This window comes from Bombina bombina, chromosome 6 (genome assembly GCF_027579735.1).
Source record: "Bombina bombina isolate aBomBom1 chromosome 6, aBomBom1.pri, whole genome shotgun sequence".
Lineage (NCBI taxonomy): Eukaryota > Metazoa > Chordata > Amphibia > Anura > Bombinatoridae > Bombina > Bombina bombina.
The window spans coordinates 744,758,729-744,777,541 of record NC_069504.1 but is presented as its reverse complement, the minus strand read 5'-3'; positions in this window follow the sequence as shown (position 1 = coordinate 744,777,541).

Genomic DNA, 18,813 nt, shown 5'->3' with positions numbered 1-18,813 from the left:
TTTGTCTCCAGAATTTGGTGTTCCTTTTGTGCTCAAATGGGGATCCAGCTTTCCTTCTCCTCTGCATATCACCCTCAATCCAATGGGGCTGCAGAACGGTCTAACAAGCTCTGGAACAGTTCCTCCATTGCTATGTCTCAGATCACCACAATAATTGGTCTGAACTGTTACCTTGGGCAGAGTTTGCTGGTAATAGTGCTATTAATGCTTCCTCCAAGTTATCCCCGTTCATGGCGAATTATGGGTTTCAACCATTCTTGTTGGATGGAGGAGCATCTCCGGCAACTCCGTTCCATGTGGGTGCAGATTCAGGATTGCCTTCATCGTTCTATGCAGCGCCAAAAGTTCCAGGCTGATCGTAGGCGTCTGCCCGCACCTTCCTACCAGGTTGGTGAGAGAGTTTGGCTGTCCTCCCGCAACTTGAACCTTCGTGTGCCTTCCAATAAATTGGCTCCCCGTTATGTTGGTCCTTTTCGAATACTCTGACAGGTTAATCCTGTGACCTACGCTCTTGACCTTCCTCCTGCTATGTGCTTCTCCAATGTTTTTCATATCTCCCTCTTGAAACCATTGGTTTGTAATCTGTTTACCACTGTGTTGCCTCGTCCCCATCCTATCTTGTTGACAACCATGAGGAGTATGAAGTCAGCAGCATTATTGACTCTCTTATGTCCAGGGGCCGTGTACAGTATTTGGTTCACTGGAGGGGCTATGGTCCGGAGGAGCATTCTTGGGTTCCCTCCTCTGATGTTCATGCTCCTGTCCTCCTCCGTGCCTTCCATGCCCATTTCCCCAATAAGCCTTTTTTTTCCCCTGTTGTGTTTGCGATGTGCTGCTGGCAGCAATTTTACTCACCTCTCTTCCTGACTATGGTGCATTGTGGGGAATGCTGCTCATTTCCTGCACTTCCTTTTATGGCCAGACTGGTGTGCATCATCCGTGTGAGACAGGATGCAGTCTCAGAATTGTGATGTCATCACTTATTATTTAAAGGGCCTCTGTTCAGTATGCTTTGCCTTTGCGTTGTCTCAGACCTGTTTGTGAGAGTTCCTGTGTATTATTATTATTCCTGGCTGCCTGATGTCCTTCCTGGTTTCTGATCCCTGGCTTGTTCCTGACTCTGCTGTTTTCCTTGTTCCTGATTCCGGCTCGTCTGACTATTCGCTTTGGCTCCTGTCTCGGCTCGTCTGACTACCAGCTCTGGTTTTGACTCCTGGCTTGTTATTTGACTTGTGGACTTTTTATTATTTTTTGCTATTAATAAAGGTGTGATTATTTTTGCACTTCTCGTCTGAGTCTGATTCCTGGCACCCTGACAGATTTTAGCATAATTAAATTAAATTCTATTTTATTTAAAGGGACACTGAACCCACATTTTTTTCTTTCGTGATTCAGATAGAGTATGCAATTTTAAGCAACTTTCTCATTTACTCCTAATTAGCAATTTTCCTCGTTCTCTTGTTATCTTTATTTGAAAAAGAAGGCATCTAAGCTTTTTTTTTGTGGTTCAGACTCTGGACAGCACTTTTTTTTATTGGTGGATGAATTTATCCACCAATCAGCAAGAACAACCCAGGTTGTTCACCAAAAATGGGCTGGCATCTAAACTTACATTCTTGCATTTCAAATAAAGATACCAAGAGAATGAAGAAAATTTGATCATAGGAGTAAATTAGAAAGTTGCTTAAAATTGCATGCTCTATCTGAATCACAAAAGAAAAAAAATTAGGTTCAGAGTCCCTTTAATAACCATTAGCGGTGCTATTTCTTCTGTGAGCATTATTGTATGTGTATATATTAGTATTTATGAAGTTAAAGAACAGTTTATATATATAATTTTTCCTATCACATACTATTCCTTTCTTGATCCACTCCAGCTGATTTTTGCACCAGTATATACTTTGCCTGATTGTTAGATTTCATTATATGACCCTTTGGAGAGAGGATCATTTATATACAAGGCATTGAAGTAAGGGGGAAGCACAGGTATATTGAATTTTTGATTAAATTATCCGGGTTTGTTAGTAAATACTGCTGAAATATTTTAATTTACTATGAAGTGTTCTAGGGTGATATTCAATTTGAGCTACATTGTATTTGCTAATAAATGCCAGGTAGTTGATGAATCACTATAAACAATTGTGCTTGGTCTGCTAATCAGGCCTTAGATATAATGGTATCACCTTACTGAATTGTTTTAACAAAAGTCCTGCTGATTGAAATTTTAGTTCAAACTCACTAACTTAAAGTCCTGCTAATTAGTCGCTTGTGTGATTGGTTAATATTGTTGTTTATTTTAAATTGTTCTATAAAATCTTAACTGTAGTATATGATAGTAATATCATTCTGTTCAAGATTTTTATTTCCAATTCAATATTGTGCTCATATCCAGAGTATAACAGATGATTAAATTGAATTTGAATTAATTTAAATAATTTCTGTAGCTTGTCTTATACTTTAATATTGTAATAAATCTGTTTTATATTTTGTCATCATTGAGCCCTAACTTCATAAATATATTCACCGTGTTTATTATATTACACCTGTCAAAACTTAGTAATTATTAATTAGGGTTAAGTATTAATATTCAATATTTTGTATTATTATTAATATTCAGAAACATAGGGCATGATATTCAAAACCTCACCGGCATGGAGAGAAATTAAGCAAAATCTTTGGGATTTTTTTTAGACCTTATATTGTAATGTAGGGGTCTCATCAAGAACCCTGCATAGAGGGATAAGTATCTTTCAAATTAAAAACATAATTTATGCTTACCTGATAAATTCCTTTCTTTCTTGGTGGTAAGAGTCCACAAAATCCTTACTCATGGGAATTCACTTCCTGGCCACTCCACAACAAAGCTTTTAGTATCTCTCCCACTTCCCCTTTTCTCCCAATAGTTGTTTGCGCGTGAAGGAGGGAGGCGTGTACATTTTGACTGGAATGTCTCTTTAAGGAGGTTTACCTTAACCCCTTGAGTGCTAATGACGGCTCTGAGTTGTCACAGAGTTTCCCACTCTGGTGCTAATGACAGCTCAGAGCCGTCACTAGCACTTTCCCACCTTGAGGGACATCTGGGGGCTCCCACCTGCTCCTACCCGAGCGATCAGGCCTGCATAGTGACAGGCATCGCCGGAGCTTCACGTTATGTGCGTTGACGTCACGCGCAATAACGTGATGTCGTCACCTCACAACTTTATTTATACTTAACAATGAAGCAGGGGGCATGCTGCTTAGAAGCCTGTATCTCAGGCATCTAAGCAGCTACAGACCAACAAGACCCACCATTGGAAAGGAAATCGTCTAACCTTTCCAACAGTGTAAGTCTTGGGGATCTGTAAAAAGAAAAAAAAAAGTTAAAAAAGATTTGTTCAAAAATAAAATAAATTTAAAAAAAACTTAAAAAAATCTTAGCACCCAGGTGGAAAAGTGCTTAGCACTCAAAGGGTTAACCCTTTCATGCAAAAATATTTTTTTTTATATAAATGACAATATTTTTACATTAAAGAAACATTCAACTCAAAAACTCTATTTTAAATGTTATCATCAGGGCAGATCCAGAACCAGATGTGCATCACGGAACATGTCTGGCTTCATCCAGGAAACAGAGATATGATTATTATTTTTTCAGTTTTCTCCAGTATCATATACCATTGCTAAGCACTTTCTACTAATTAACTTTACACGTTTTACTCTTGTGTAAAAAGAAGTACTATTTTAGGCTAAACACATTTACAGTACAGATGATACATAGGGTGGTGTATGTCTGGCTACTACTTCACTATGACATAATCCTCCTGGGACGGGAGGGAGATCGAGGTCAATAATATGAATTTCTGTCCTGCGTCACAACAGAGATGGTGGAAGTGTGTGCCCTGTTAATCATTTTCATCCTGTCCTCACCAAAGCTGGAAATAGGTGATAAAAAAAAAGAGGAAGAAATTATTTTTGGAGATATTGCTATAGAGAAAGGAAGTGAATATAAACAGAGTATACATAAAAGAGAAGAGATGTAGAATAAATAAAGGGAAGGGAAATATATAATAAATAAAAGTATTATAGAATTGAAACTAATGCAATCTGAGAAGGAATAAAGCAAAAGAGGGTGAAATAGTGGTCTATATTTTCCTTTACTTCGGATTATATTATATATAAAATTTATTAAAAATTCTTAGCCATCTCATATTTTATGTGATATATCAGTCAGCCTCATATTGTATATTATTTATTACATGTGTTAATATTTGTAACCGTTTTATGTATATGTATTATATTGTTAAATACTATATGTATTCATAGTCTTCTCATTACTTAAAGGGGTAGGAAAGTCAAAATTAAACTTGCATGATTCAAATAGAGGATGCCATTTAAGACACTTTTAAATTCACTTCTATTTTCAAATGTGCTTTGTTCTCTTAGTATCCCTTGTTAAAAAATGAATACGCACATATCATACACTAGTGGGAGCTGCTGCTAATTGGTGCCTGCACACATTTGTCTCTTGTGATTGGCTAAATATATATTTGCAACTTCCTGTTAGTAGTGCAATGCTGTCCCTTCAGCAATGGATTACAAGAGAATGAAGAAAATTTGATAATAGAATTGAATTGGAAAGTTGTTTAAAATTGTATGTTCTATCTGAATCATAAAAGAAAATATTGGGGTTTACTATCCCTTTAAATAAATGTGTTTTTAACTATTTTTTTAGGAAGCTGATATTGTGTACAGGATATTAATATTCCATAGAAGACAGCAGCCATAGGTTGTTTTTTTATCCAAAAAATGTGTCCCCTCCCTCCCACAGTTTTGCACTATGTAAAACATGTTTTCTTTCCTATGGCATGGAGAGTCCACAACGTCATTCCAATTACTAGTGGGATATTCAACTCCTGGCCAGCAGGAGGAGGCAAAGAGCACCCCAGCAAAGCTGTTAAGTGTAACTTCCCTTACCCATAATCCCCAGTCATTCTCTTTGCCTCTGTCAATGGAGGATGTGCGAAGTTGGTGTCTGAAGATATTTAATCCTTTTATGGGTACTTTTCCCTGCAAGCAAGGATTGGGTTCTAGCTGTGTCCATGTCAATCTATTTAGTAAGAGTAGTGGTGGCTTTTAGCAGTTAAAAGGCGGCGAGGTAGTCTTTGCTTTACTTTTAACACTTTGCTACTCCTTTGCAGAAAGACAGAGTTGTTTACTCTGTTCTTTCTTTTCCTACAGGTCCATAACAGGGAGTGGAGTACCTGTCACACCTAAGTAGTGGTTATCTGTCCTGCAGGATCTAAGGCAAGTTCCTTTGCCTACTAGGTACTGAAGGACAGCAGCACTTAAGAGGTTAAAGTGAAGGTCAATTTTGATGAATTAGTGCCTGGTTTTTAATAATCCTATTTAAAACAAGGGCACTTTAATTCATCAAAATTGACATTTCACTCGTTTTCTTCAAAAACGTACCTTTTAATCCTGACGCCCGCTGCAGCGCTTCCTCCGCCCGTCACAAGCCCTCTTCGCGGGTCCAAAATGACGAATCCGGCTTCCTCCAATCACTGCGTTGCCTCAGGCCTTGATCCCCCCTGGGGGGAAAGCCGTGATTGGAGGAAGCCAGATTCGTCATTTCTGACATAAGAAGAGGCTTCTGACGGCCGAGGGAATCGCTGGAGCGGCTGCCAGGATTAAAAGGTAAGTTTTAGAAAAAAACGAGTGAAATGTCAATTTTGATGAATTAAAGTGCCCTTGTTTTTAATAGGATTATTAAAAACCGGGCACTAATTCATCAAAATTAACCTTCACTTTAATACTCATATGGATCCATTTTGGGACATAGTTATTCTTATTAGTTAAGAATACATCTAATGGCAGATTTATTGGCACTTTATGTGTTAAAAGTGTTCACAGTAAGAGACTTAAGTATATTAGAGAGTTCACTTGGCTGAGGGGATTGAAAGGATTTTTCTTTATTATTGCAACATAGGCTTTGACAGCTATGGCAGACATGTTTGGACTATATTAGACATAGGCTATGACACATGATTGTGGAAATCATTTAAGAGAGACTATAATAATCATATGAGGTTAACGGTTTTGCTTTAAAGAAGCGGTTGACTATTTTTGTGCACTTTTAGTGACCAGTTTATTTTTTGATCCGCTCAAGTGACGCCCGCACTTCCGCTGTATTGGAGCGGAGCATTGCGACCCTTTAATGCGTAGGAGGTGTCTCGCATTGAGGATCAGTGTTGGCTTTGCAACTTAACATTTTCTCTTCAAGCGGATTGTTTGTCAAGACGCTTCTGTGGATAGAGGAAAGGATCTTTGCAGGAGATTGTCGCTTCCTCTTGCTAGTGGGGTGCTTATTAGGTGTTCATTTTCGGCTAGATTACGAGTTTTGCATTTTAAATTAAAAAGCTTCATAACGATGCCTTTTCACTACCACTGGCATTACGAGTCTTGCAGGTATATCTGTACCGCACACTTTTTTGGCCGTAACGCAACGTAACTACTGCAGCTTTCAAAAAGTCCTTTTTCAATGGGACTTCCATAGCGCCGGTATTACGAGTTTGCCTGTCCGGCCAAAAAGTGAGCGGTACAGCCCATAACTACAAGATCCTTACCGTAAACTGAAAGTCAGTAGTTATGGCTTTTATGTTACAAAGCCGTAACATAAAACTCATAACTAAAGTGTTAAAAAGTACACTAACACCCATAAACTACCTATTAACCCCTAAACAGAGGCCCTCCCGCATCGCAACACTAAAATAAAATTATTAACCCCTAATCTCCTGCTCCGGACATCACCGCCACTATAATAAACATATTAACCCCTAAACCGCCGTACTCCCGCATCGCAAACACTAGTTAAATATTATGCAACCTACATTACTGTTATTAACCCCTAATCTGCTGCCCCCAAAATCGCTGCCATTATACTAAAGTTATTAACCCCTAAACCTAACCCTAATGTAACCCTAACCCTAACACCCACTAACTTTAACATAATTTAAATTATTCCAAATAAAAATTACAATTAATACCTAAATTATTGCTATTTAAAACTAAATAAATACTTACCTGTAAAATAAAACCTAAGGTAGCAACAATATAACTAATAGTTATATTGTATCTAGCTTATGTTTTATTTTTATTTCACAGGCAAGTTTGTATTTATTTTAACTAGGTAGACTAGTTAGTAAATAGTTATTAACTATTTACTAACTACCTAGTTAAATTAAATACAAATTTACCTGTAAAATAAAACCTAACCTGTCTTACACTAACACATAACATTACACTACAATTAAATAAATTACATTAATTAAATACAATTAACTAAATTACAACCCCCCCTACTAAATTACACAAAATAAAAAAGAAATGATCAAATATTTAAAAGTCTACATTAAACTGCAAATAGCCCTTAAAAGGGCCTTTTGCGGGGCATTGCCCCAAAGAAATCAGCTCTTTTACCTGTAAAAAAAAAAAATACAAACAACCCCCCAACAGTAAAACCCACCACCCACACAACCAAGCCCCCCAAATAAAATCCTATCTAAAAAAACCTAAGCTCCCCATTGCCCTGAAAAGGGCATTTGGATGGGCATTGCTCTTTTACATTGCCCAAACCCTAAGCTAAAAATAAAACCCACCCAATAAAGCCTTAAAAAAAAAACTAACACTAACCCCCGAAGATCTACTTACAGTTTTTGAAGACCGGACATCCATCCTCATCAGCCAATAGAATAGATCAGCCAATAGAATAGATCAGCCAATAGGATTGAAGTTCAATCCTATAGGCTGATTGCATCAGCCAAAAGGATTTTTTCAACTTTAATTCCGATTGGTTGATAGAATTCTATCAACCAATCAGAATTCAAGGGACGCCATCTTGGATGACGTCCCTTAAAGGAACAGAAGAGCATGCTCCGCGACGGATGTCTTGAAGATGGAGCCGCTCCGCGTCGGAAGGATGAAGATAGAAGATGCCGTCTGGATGAAGTCTTCTGCCCACCTGGATGACCACTTCTTCCCGCTTGGATGAAGACTTCTCCCGGCGTCGTTGAGGATTTCTGCCCGCTTGGATGAAGACTTCTCCCGGCTTGATGAGGATGGATGTCCGGTCTTCAAAAACTGTAAGTGGAGCTTCTGGGGTTAGTGTTAGGTTTTTTTTAAGGGTTTATAGGGTGGGTTTTATTTTTAGCTTAGGGTTTGGGCAATGGAAAAGAGCTAAATGCCCTTTTAAGGGCAATGCCCATCCAAATGCCCTTTTTAGGGCAATGTGGAGCTTAGGTTTTTTTTTTTAGATAGGATTTTATTTGGGGGGTTTAGTTGTGTGGGTGGTGGGTTTTCCTGTTGGGGTTTTGTTTGTATTTCTTTTTACAGGTAAAAGAGCTGATTTCTTTGGGGCAATGCTCTGCAAAAGGCCCCTTTAAGGGCTATTGGCAGTTTAGTTTAGGCTAGGTTTTTTTTCTTATTTTGGGGGGCTTTTTTATTTTGATAGGGCTATTAGATTAGGTGTAATTAGTTTAAATATTTGATAATTTCTTTTTTATTTTGTTTTTTTTTGTAATTTAGTTAATTGTGTTTAATTAATGTAATTGATTTAATTATAATATTAAGTGTTAGTGTAAAACAGGTTAGGTTTTATTTTACAGGTAAATTTGTATTTATTTTAACTAGGTAGCTAGTAAATAGTTAATAACTATTTACTAACTAGTCTACCTAGTTAAAATAAATACAAACTTGCCTGTGAAATAAAACCTAAGCTAGCTACAATGTAACTATTAGTTATATTGTAGCAAGCTTAGGGTTTATTTTATAGGTAAGTATTTAGTTTTAAATAGGAATTATTTAGTTAATGATAGTAATTTTTATTTAGATTTATTTTAATTATATTAAAGTTAGTGGGTGTTAGGGTTACGCTTAGGGTTAGGTTTAGGGGTTAATAACTTTAGTATAGTGGCGGTGGCGTTGGGGGCGGCAGATTAGGGGTTAATAAGTGTAGGTAGGTAGTGAGACATTGGGGGCGACAGTTTAGGGGTTAATAAGTGTAATGTAGATAGTTATGACATTGGGGCGGCAGATTAGGGGTTAATAAGTGTAATGTAGGTGGCGACGATGTTAGGGGTGGCAGATTAGGGGTTAATAAGTGTAGGTAGGTGACGGCGATGTCATGGGCAGCAGATTAGAGGTTAATAAGTATAATGTAGTTGTCGGCGATGTCGGGGACGGGAGATTAGGGGTGTTTAGACTCTGGGTTTATGTTAGGGTGTTAGGTGTAAACATAAATTTTCTTTCCCCATAGGAATCAATGGGGCTGCGTTACGGAGCTTAACGCTCCTTTATTGCAGGTGTTAGGCTTTTTTTAGCCGGCCCTCCCCATTGATGTCTATGGGGAAATCGTGCACAAGCATGTAAAACCAGCTCAATACAGCGCTGGTATTTGTGTGCGGTATGGAGCTCAATGCTGCCATATTGCCTGCTAACGTCAGGTTTTTGGAAACCAGTAATAATAGCGCTATAGGGAGGTGAGCGGTGGAAAGAACTTGCAAGTTATTACCGAGCCGCTCATAACGCAAAACTTGTAATCTGGCCGTTTATTTGCTATCTGTAATTTAATTATATAAATCTCTACTAAAATTTTAAAATTATTTTATTTTTCACTAATTTGGTTATATTTAGGAGCTGAATTCTGTAGCTATGGATCCAGAATTAGATCAGTCTATGTCTGTGGATAAATGCTTACTATGTTTAGAGGCTCAAATTGTCCTGCCAATGCAATTTTGTTCCTCATGCTTAGCTAAAACTTTAAAATTCAAAGACAGATTACTCCCTTCTGAGCCATGTGTCTCTCAGGATAATGCTGTGCGTGACATGCCTCAGCATTCTCCTCAAACGTCCCAAGCCTTTATTGTTTCTCATACTGTGCCTTCTGTGTCCTCTCAACCCCCTGGGGGTGTTGGATATGCGATGTCCCAGATCCGTGGGCTGTGAACATAGTATCTCAGGGTCACAAAATAGGATTTAGATCTTGCCCTCCAAGGGGCAGATTTCTCCTGTCAAGACTATTCTCAAACTAGTTAAAGAGGGAAGCCTTCTTAAATGGCATAGCGGACCTATCCTGCCTGGAAGTTATTGTACCAGTCCCTCTAGAGGAACAAGGTCAAGAATTCTATTCAAATCTTTTTGTGGTTCCCAAAAAGGAGGGAACTTTCTGTCCCATCCTAGACCTAAAGTTTCTCAACAAATTCCTCAGGGTTCCATCCTTCAAGATGGAAACTATTCATTCCATTCTTCCATTGGTTCAGGAAGGTCAGTTCACGATGACCATAGACCTGAAGGATGCATATTTACATGTTCCCATTCACAGGGATCATCACCAGTTTCTAAGGTTTGCCTTTCTGGACAAGCATTTCCAGTTCATTGCCCTTCCGTTTTGTCTTGCCACAGCTCCCAGAATATTCACAAAGTTTCTGGGAGCCCTATTGGCAGTGATCAGACCAGGGAATTGCTGTGGCGCCTTATCTAGACGACATCTTGGTTCAGACATCATCTTTTCAACTAGCAAAATGTCAATCAGAGATGTTGTCTGTTTCTACGTTCCCACGGGTGGAAAGTGAATCTGTAAGAGAGTTCTCTAGTTCTGAATACAAGAGTGTGTTTCCTTGGGACAATCATAGATTCCCTGTCCAAACTCCTTGCTCCTTGTCTTTTTCTCCAGTCTGCCTTTCGTCCATCAGTGGCTCAATGCATGGAGGTGATTGGTCTGATGGTGGCTTCCATGGACATCATTCCTTTTGCTTGGTTCCATCTTAGACCATTGTAGCTTTGCATGCTCAGTCAATGGAACGGAGACCATTCGGATTTATCACAAAGGATAAATCTGGACCCCCTAACAAGAGACTCTCTCTCGTGGTGGATTTCACAGGAACATTTGTCTTGGGGCACTTGCTTCCTGAGACCTTCTTGGGTGATTGTGACTACGGATGCCAGCTTGTTAGGCTTGGGAGCTGTTTGGGGTTCTCTAAAAGATCATGGCCTGTGGTCTCGGGAAGAATCTTCTCTTCCCATAAACATCTTGGAATTGAGAGAATTGAGAGCCTTGACAGCTTGGCCTCAATTATCTTTAGTCCGGTTTATCAAATTCCAGTCAGACAACATCACCTCAGTGGCTTACATCAACCATCAGGGAGGAACTCTGTGTTCCTTGGCCATGAAGGAGCTGACTCGCATTCTGCAGTGGGCGGAAGCTCACAATTGTCTTTTATCTGCCATCCACATTCCAGGGGTGGACAATTGGGATGCGGATTTTCTGAGCAGACAGACTTTTCATCCCAGGGAGTGGGTTCTCCATCCAGAAGTGTTCTCAAGGATAACCCTCAGTTGGGGGATTCCGGAGTTGGATCTGATGGCATCTCGTCATAATGCCAAGCTTCCAAAGTATGGTTAAAGGTCAAGAGATCCTCAGGCCGCTCTGATAGATGCCCTGGCTGTTCCTTGGGATTTCGGTCTAGCATACCTGTTTCCTCCATTTTCTCTCCTTCCACAAGTCATTGCTCGTATCAAGTAGGAGAGAGCATCTGTGATTCTAATAGCTCTTGCCTGGCCTCGCAGGATCTAGTTTATGGATCTGGTGAAGATGTCATCTCTTCCACCTTGGAGGTTACCTCTGAGGAAGGACCATCTAATTCAGGGTCCATTCCTCCATCCAAATCTAGATTCTTTGAAGCTGACTGCTTAGAGATCGAACGCCTAGTCCTGTGTAGACGTGGTTTTTCGGAAGCAGTCATTGATACTATGCTTCAGACTCGTAAACCAGTTACTCGCAGGATTTACCATAAGATATGGTGTTAAACGAAATGTATGCTTACCTGAAATGTATTTCTTTCTTGACACAGTGAGTCCACGGATCATCAATTACTGTTGGGAATATCACTTCTGGCCAGCAGGAAAAGGCAAAGAGCACCACTGCAAAGCTGTTTAAGTATTACTTCCCTTCCCACAACCCCCAGTCATTCGATCGAAGGAAAAGGAGAGGAAGGAAATAACACACGGTGCAAAGGTGCCTGAGGTTTATATAAAACAACTGTCTGAAAACAGGGAGGGCCGTGGACTCACTGTGTCAAGAAATAAATACATTTATCAGGTAAGCATAAATTTTGTTTTCTTTCTTAAGACACGGTGAGTCCACGAATCATCAATTATTGATGGGAATCAATACCCAAGCTAGAGGACACAGATAAGGGAGGGCAAGACAGGTAACCTAAACAGAAGGTACCACTGCTTGCAGAACCTTTCTCCCAAAAGAAGCCTCAGCCGAGGCAAAAGTATAAAAATTATAGAATTTAGAAAAAGAGTGCAAAGAAGACCAGATTGCCGCCTTACACATCTGATCTACAGAAGCCTCATTCTTGAAGGCCCAAGAAGAGGAACCGCCCTAGTGGAGAGAGCTGTAACTCTCTCAGGAGGCTGCTGCCCAGCAGTCTTATAAGCCATACGAAAAACCCCTTCTTAACCAGAGGGAAAGAGAAGTGGTAGTAGCTTTCTGGCCTTTACATCTTCCAGAAAAGCAAACAAACAATTCAGCAGACTGACGAAAATGCTTCGTAGCCTGCAGATAGAATTTAAGAGCCCGCACCACGTCTAAGTTGTGCAACAAACGTTCTTTATGAGAATAAGGATTAGGACAGAGAGAAGGAACAACAATTTCCCAATTAATATTTCTGTCCAAACAACCTTAGGAAGAAAACCAAACTTGGTACGGAGAATTGTCTTATCTGTATGAAATATGAGATAAGGAAAATCACCCAATAAAACTAAGAGTTCAGAAACTCTCCGAGCAGAAGAAATAGCAGTAAGAAACTAAACCTTCCAAGATAACAACTTTATATCTATGGAAAGCATAGGCTCAAACGAGCCAGTTGAAAAACTTCAAGAACAGGGTTAAGGCTCCAAGGTAGAGCAACTGACTTAAACACAGGCCTGATTCTGACCAGGGCCTGACAAAATGATTGTACATCCAGCACGTCCGCCAGACGCCTACAACAAAATGGATAGAGCAGAAATCCGACCCTTGCGGGTACTGACAGATAACCCCTTCTCAAGGTCTTCCTGGAAAAAAAATAAGATCCTTGGGATCCTGACCTTATTTCAAGAATATCCTTTAGACCCACACCAATAAGATATTTACAATCTTATGTTTAATCTTTCTGGAGACAGGCTTACAAGCCTGAACCAAGGTCTCAATGACCGAGTCGGAAAATTCACGCATAGATAAAATCAAGCATTCAATCTCCAAGCAATCGGCTTCAGAGAAACGAGATCTGGGTGAAGGGAGGGCCCCTGAAGCAGAAAGTCCTTCCTCAGAGGTAGTCTCCACGGAGGAGGGACGACATCTGTACTAGATCTGCATACGAGATCCTGTGAGGCCACGCAGGAGCTATTAGAAACACTTATGCTTCTCCTGCTTGATTCGAGCGATGACTTGCGGAAGGAGAGCAGACGGAGGAAAGAGATGCCAACCTGAAGTTCCAAGGAACTGCCAGAGCATCTATCAGAAAGGCTTGAGGATCTCCCGACCTCGAACCGAACTTTGGGAGCTTGGTGTTCTGACGAGATGCCATCAGATCCAATTCCGTAACCCCTCACTTGAGGGTCAAGTTTGAAAATACCTACTCCCCAAGAAGAAAATTCTGTCTGAACTGAAAATCCACTACCCAATTGTCCACTCCTGGAATGTGGATTGCAGATAAACAGCAGTTGTGGATATCTGTCCACAGGATAAATTGAGCCCCCTCTTTCATGGCCAAGGAACTCTGAGTTCCACCATGGTGGTTGATGTAAGCCACTGAGGTTATGTTGTCCAACTGGAATCTGATAGGTCAAAGCTATCTGGGGCCAAGCTACAAGAGCATTGAAGATAACTCTCAGCTCTAGAATCTTTATGGAAAGAGCTGACTCTTCCTGAGACAAGAGACTCTAAGCCTTTAACAAGTCCCAGTCCCCCAGCCCAGAAGACTGGCGTCCGTGGTCAAAATCACCCATGAGGGCCTGTAAAAGCAAGTTCACTGAGAGAGGTGTTACATTGAGCTACTGACGGCCGATGAGAAGACTAAAGGGTAAGGCAAGATCGAAATCTTGGACTTTCTGACCTATACTACTCCTGTAGCTAGAACAAGGGAACTATTTCCCAGAATCACATTCCATCCACGGGAACAAAGAAAAGACAACAATATCTCCGTAAGAGAGTTTGCTTGTTGAAAAGCCGGCTTCTGAACCAGAATGTCATCCAGATAAGGCGCCACTGCAATTCCCCGAGAATGGGTCACTGCCAATAGAGCCCCCATAACCCTTAAGAAGATTCTGGGCGCTGTAGCAAGGCCAAATGGAAGAGCTACAAACTGAAAGGGATTGTCCAGAAAAGCAAATCTCTGAATTTTGAGATGATCACAGAGAATGAGAACATGAAGGTACGCACCCTCTTGGATCAAGGTAAGTTTCCATCATGAAGGACAATACTCTGAGAAATTTGTTTAGAGCTATAAGTCTAGATTAGTCTGAAGGTTCCCTCTTTCTTTGGAAAAACGAACAGATTTGAATAAACTCCTAGACCCTGTTCCTAAATCGGAACTGGAACTATCACTCCCAGGTCAAAAGGATCCTGTATTTTAAGAACGCCTCTCTTTTTATCTGTTTTACAGATAATCTAGAGAGGAGGAAACTTCCCCTGGGAGTAAAAGTCTGATTCTAACTTGTAACCCAGGGATACAAGTCCACCGCTCCAGGGATCTTCCTGTATTCAAGATTGAAAAAATTGAGAAAGTCTGCCCCCTGCTGGATCCGATCCCGGATCGGGGGCAAATCCTTCATGCTGACTTGGATCAGCCGCTGGATTCTTTGATTGCTTCCCCTTATTCCTAGACTGATTGAGAGTCCAAGAAGGTTTGGACTGTTCCTGGATGGAAGAAGGAGGGGAAGATTTACCCCTGAAGTTAGGAAAGGAACGAAAATTACTCTGACGTGCTTTCTGTCTTATCTTGCTTTAGGAAAAGAAATGAAACCATGCCTGGAATTGAACCTGGGTCTCCTGGTTCCCAGCCTGTTTCTCTGTTCCTGCCCCACCAAAAGGGTTTGTACTTTACCGCCCAGGAAATCTGAAATGATTTCTGCCAGGTCAGATCCAAAGTCTTACCCTTGTAAGGGATCCCAAGCTTGGACTTAGATAAAAACATCCGCAGACCAGAATTTTGACCATAAGGCTCTGCGCTAGAACAGCAAAACCAGATATTTTTTAGCTCTGGCTTGAAAGGAGGCATCAGTGATAAAGGAATTGGTTAATTTCGGAGCCTAAATCCTGACCTTGATTGCCCCCAAGGGAGTTTCCGCTTGAATATAGACAGACCATGCATCAAACCAGTTGGCGCTGCATTGGTCATAGTGGCAATACACACTGCAGGTTGCCTCCTTTTTAGTAAGGCCTCCAGTTTTTCTTAAACCAACAGCTATCCTCTATGGGAATAGTGGTTCTCTTAGCCAAGGTGGAGATCGCAGATGGAAACCGTCTGACACGACTCCTTGATAGAGTCAGCCACTGGAAAATATTCTCTTGAAAATTGGAAATGGACAGAAAGGGATTCCAGGTTTCTCCCACTCCCGTGCAATAAACTCTGAAGCACGGTCCGGTACAGGAAATACCTACTTATGTAGCTTGCTAGATTTTTTAGGGTTGACTACAACAGTCGTATCAGAGTCGTCCAGAGTAGCAAAAACCTCCTTTAACAACATACAGAGGTATTCCAGCTTAAATCTAAAGGATACTACTTCATCATCAGGAGAAGGAATTATAATGTGAGAATCTGAGATTTCACCCTCAGAAGGTACCAACGTGTCTTCCTCCTCAGACTTCTATGAAAGAGCAACTGTTAGCCAAAACTGGATCAGAAACCTTTCTCACTAAATCTTTAAAGAGGGGGTTCTACATGGTTGCTAAAGCAAAGTTTGCAATTAACAGATGGAAAGGCCTCTTGTTACACTTGCAATATAACAACAGTGTCAAAAAACACAACACACAAAAAAAAAACTTTTTATTTTATTTTGAAATTCAACACTGTCTCTTTAAGGCATAAGAACTTTTTAAAAACAATATCGACAATAATACAGATATAACCCCCCCCCCTATGTTGGCACCCTCTACACTTCAGCAAACTGCTGAGGTGCCTACCTTCCCCAGATGACCAGGATTCTGTCTAAACAGGGTAGAAAAGGATCATCTATCTCCAATCAAGACAATGAGTGCATTTTATTTTTATATCTGTTGGGCTATTTTGGAATTTGTTTTAACATTCCCAGCTACACCTCCCCCCCCCATACACCTATCCTTTATCAACAGGAAGTCTTATCTTTTAAAACTCTCTTTCTCACACAGACCTCACAGCAACAAGCAACCCTACAGGCTCTCTGCAAACATACATTTAAAGATCCCTTTCTGCAAACATACATTTGAAGACCTCACAGCAACAAGCAACCCTACAGGCTCTCTGCAAACATACATTTAAAGATCCCTTTCTGCAAACATACATTTGAAGACCTCACAGCAACAAGCAATCCTACCGTCTCTTTGCAAACTTAGGCCTAGATTTGGAGTTTGGCGTTAGCCGTGAAAACCAGCGTTAGAGGCTCCTAACGCTGGTTTCTTACGGACTCCGGTATTTAGAGCTCATTTACCGATACTCAAAAATCACCCAACGCACAAATCTCTACCGACAGCTCAAACCCAGTAGTTAACATATACCGACAAAATAAACATCCACGAATCACAAAACAAATATTACACAAACTACACTTACACTCATACAAACACAACACTATATTTATTTTTCAGATTTAATAATTTTTCTTCAAAATACAAAGGATCAAAGTTGCGAGATCTCGGGTGTTAGAAAAAAAACAACACAAATCCATTTTCCCATTGACTTACATTGACACACGGGAAAAGACCCTCATATAGCTACATCTAACTAATAAGATTATCACAAACATACACTCATCGATGCATACAAAAAATATGCACCACATTACATACACAAACAAGTTATTTATTACAAAATTAACACGATTTAGCTACTTTTTCACACAAGCTCATGACGTCACTCACTTTACGAGGAAAACCAGTTTTAAAAAAAAAAAATGACCAAAATTTGGAGCCTCCATTGACTTCTATGGGGAAGACGTGCTCGTGCACGCGAAAGACAGATTTCCCTAACGCACGCAAATAGCGTAGACCTAAAAACTCCAAATACCAGCGCTAGAAAATACATGCTTTTCTGCGTTAGACCCAGCTATGATAAATAGATCAAGAAATGACTATTTCCCTATGGTGGACTTAGGGATTTTACTTATTGAATATTCACAACACCATTAAATTGTTTCAGACTTTTATATTACATCAACTACAAATCAACATCACTAGTAACAAACTTTTTTAAAAAAAATATTACATTTAAACGGACACAAAAATAATTTAAACTTTTCAGGATTCACAAACAGTACACAATGGGAAACACCTCTCATTTACCTTTATTATTGCATTTCATTTATTCAACTCATATGCTTGCAGCAACTGCATATCTACATAGGCTTAACACATGATCAGTCATGGATGCACATACATTACTTTTACCATTCACTCATACATGTGCATTCAAATGATGGGGGAAAAACACATTACATTCTCTATAGGAATCACAAAACAGAACATATGGATTTTAATGTACTTTTAACATCATGATTCCATCACAATATACCATTAGGAATTACGTACAAGAAGAACATCATTACACAAGATTACAGATGTCACTTTATGGGAAGGAACAACAATGCCAGACCGCTATATAGAAGTCAGCATATGTGGGACACAATCACAATATATACGTAGATGTACATAACACGCATCACCCATCACGCAACCACAAAGCACACATTTAGATTTTATTCAGCACACAATAACAATTTAGCACAATACAACAACACAATGAGGATTTCAGAACTACATAGGCAGGTTAATAATATGATGACGTCATTAGAAGATTCAACCATACACATCACAGATTCACGACTGTACCGCCCCTTTCTGAACTTTAACACTCAATACTACAATACAACATATACGTAAATAACAGTTTGGAACAGCATTATTAGGGAGATTTGAATGGGACAATTAATAAATATTGTCAGATATATAATATCTGTATATTATATATATATATAATACTACAGATGACAGCCGGAAGTTATTCAGTATTAGTGCCATTTGAAAGGGACGCATACAATATTGACAGTTCAGCAATCACTTATATATACAATACTACAGATGGCAGACGGGAAGTTCGGAATTATTATTGCAATTTTAAAGGGACGCATACAATATTGACAGCTCGGCAATCACTTATATATACAATACTACAGATGACAGCCGGAAGTTATTCAGTATTAGTGCCATTTGAAAGGGACGCATACAATATTGACATCTCGGCAATCACTTATATATACAATACTACAGATGGCAGACGGGAAGTTCGGAATTATTATTGCGATTTTAAAGGGACGCATACAATATTGACAGCTCGGCAATCACTTATATATACAATACTACAGATGGCAGACGGGAAGTTCGGAATTATTATTGCGATTTTCAAGGGACGCATACAATATTGACATCTCGCCAATCACTTATATATACAATACGACAGATGGCAGACGGAAAGTTCGGAATTATTATTGCGATTTTCAAGGGACGCATACAATATTGACAGCTCGGCAATCACTTATATA